The following is a 2,771-nucleotide window of genomic DNA, read 5'->3' as shown; positions in this document are numbered from 1 at the left end:
AGCCTGAACTTATCTACAGGCCGGTCTTACACACTTGTGCACGCACATGCATACACACACATACATGATTTCAGGGGCAAGAAGGAATTGCAACACCTCTGTTCTGCACTCACCCACAGCCCACACCACAAAGCCAAAGGATAAAATCTTTTATTTCATAACACAAATCCCCCAGAGGGATTACACATTGACCTCTGAGAGTCATACTCTGATAGAGCATATTTTCTTGATGTTTGCTTCTGTGGAGAGAAGGTGGGTCTGGCCCCCCAAGGAGGGGAGGGGAAAGCACACATAATGCTCCCCTGCTACATGCCAGGAGGTGCCTGGCACTTTCACTGACTTTATCTCATTTAATCCTCACAACAACTCTGGAGGTTGGGGATCACTGACTCCAGTTGCAACTAAGAACTAAGGCTTCAAAGTCATGCCTATCTGTTTCAAATTCCAGGCAGCATCCAAGAGTGGGAAAAAATGTAGGAAGAGGCAAACTTTTCCAAATGCACTTTTCCAACTTGCCCAAATTTGACCTGATGTGTGTGTGTGTATGTGTATATGCAAACACACACACAGGTGTAGCAAAGACACAAGTATGGGCTCAGCCGTCACACTGCCTAAGTTTAAATCCCAGCTCCATCACTTTGGAGCTCTGTAATCTTGGTAAGATAACCTCTCTGTGCCTTTCCATCTGTAAAATGGAAACAAGAGTGGCATTTACGATATTTGAGATATTCTTCAAAATAATATGGGACAGAGAATTAGGTATGGATATAGATAAAACACAAATGCCTATGAAGGGAATTCCTTAGTGGTCCAGTGGTTAAGACTCTGCACTTCCAATGCAGGGGGCACGGGTTTGATCCCTGGTCAGGGAGCCAAGATCCTACATGCCCTGTGGCATGACCAAAAAATTTAAAACTTAAAAAAAAAAAGATTGGCTATGAGTTGATAATTATTGTATATGGGGTTTTATCACATTCTTTTGGTCTACTTTTGTATATGTTTGGAATTTTCCATTAAAAAAAGTTTTAAGCAGTATTACTCACAAGAGCCCAAAGGTGGAAACAGCTCAGATGTCCATCAACAGATGAGTGGATAAACAAAATGTAATATGTATAATACATACAATGGAATATCATTTGGCTTTGAAAAGGAATGAGGGACTTCCCTGGTGGTCCAGTGGGTAAGACTCCGTGCTCCCAATGCAGGGGGCCCGGGTTTGATCCCTAGATCCCACATGCTGCAACTAATAGCCTGTGTGCCGCAACTAAAAAAAGATCCTGCGTGCCACAACTAAGACCCAGTGCAGCCAAATCAATCAATAAATAAATATTAAAAAAAGAAGAAAAGAATGAAATTCTGCTTTCTTCCCCTTGGGGGCCCAGTGTGCAATGGCTGCAAATAGCAGCCTCCTCAGTAGTGTACGCAGCCTATTGCCTGTACGGGTTGCCCTAAGGGACCTTGGAGACAACCCTTTCCAGTGGACATTCATGACTGGCATGGTGTCCCCAGTCTAGACTCCAGACAGGTATGCGCAGTGCCTTTGGAAAGCTCCAGGGCACAGTGGCCAGGGTTCACAGTGGCCAAGTCACAATGTCCATCTGCACCAAGCTGCAGAACAAAGATCATGTGATTGAGGCCTTCTGTGGGGCCAAGTTCAAGTTCCCTGGCCGCCAAAAGAGCCACATCTCCAAGAAGTGGGAATTTACTAAGTTTAATGCATACAAATTTGAAAACAAGATGGCAGAAAAGCAGCTCATCCTGGATGACTATGGGGTCAGATACATCCCTAATCACAGCCCCCGGACCAATGGCAGGCCCTGCACTCATGAGAGACTTGGCACTGTCCCCTGCTTACTCACGCCCACCAATAAATCCTACTTTCCTGTCCAAAAAAAAAAAAAAGGAATGAAATTCTGACACATGCTACAATATGCGTGAACTTTAAAGAATTATGCTAAGTGAAATAAGCCAGTCACAAAAGGACAGATATTGTATGATGCCACTTATATAAGATACCTAGAATAGACAATTTCATAGAGACAGAAAGTAGAATAGAGATTGCCAGAGCCTGGGAAGAGGGAGGTAATGTGGAGTTATAGTTATTGGGTACAGAGTTTTTGTTTGGGATGATGAAAAATTTCTGGAGATGGGTAATGACACAACTTTGTGAATGTACTTAATACCACTGAATTGTACACTTTACATGATTAAGATAGTAAGTTTTATGTATATTTTGCCACAATTAAAAAAAATGAGATCATGCATGTAAAGAGTACTTAGAGTTTTGGGTACATCGTAAATTCTCAGTATTAGTTAGTATTATCAGACGCACATCCAGTCTCTTAGAGACATGTTTTGGGACTATGTTGCATTGTCTGGCCCCCAGGATTTCTCCTCCCAGACCCTGTGTCCAAACCTGTGCATGTCTGTATTACCTGGGTTTGTCTAGCTTGCAAAGCCCTCTTGTTTTTATTCTCTCACTGAATCCTCATGAGAACCTTCTGAGAGAAGTGTGAGTATGGTTCCCATTGTGCAGATAAGAAAACTAAGGATCAGTCAGGGAGGTTATGGGGTTTTTCCAACAGCAGGTAGGCAGAAGCCAGGTCTAGAAGGCAAGCCCTCCACTCCTACTCCACACCTTCTGTGCATTCCTTCTCTTTAGTCCTTGACTCCCATACCCCACTCCACTGTAAACCTGTCTGCCTGTGGCTCCTTTGGTGGGAGGGGGCTTCTGGAAAGAGACACTCCTGCAAAGCCGAGACCAAAGACTT

At 43.6% G+C, this 2,771-nt stretch overlaps 1 non-coding gene across 1 annotated transcript; it reads left to right on the top strand.

The window, feature by feature from the left end:
* Positions 1–1,336: 1,336 nt before the first annotated feature.
* Positions 1,337–1,470, top strand: LOC131746952 (small nucleolar RNA SNORA70). Its single transcript, XR_009332717.1, has one exon. It is a non-coding gene; the product is annotated as a small nucleolar RNA SNORA70 (small nucleolar RNA).
* The last annotated feature ends 1,301 nt before the right edge of the window (positions 1,471–2,771 follow it).

This window comes from Kogia breviceps, chromosome 1, assembly GCF_026419965.1.
Source record: "Kogia breviceps isolate mKogBre1 chromosome 1, mKogBre1 haplotype 1, whole genome shotgun sequence".
NCBI lineage: Eukaryota > Metazoa > Chordata > Mammalia > Artiodactyla > Physeteridae > Kogia > Kogia breviceps.
This window is presented reverse-complemented; position numbering and strand designations above follow the sequence as displayed.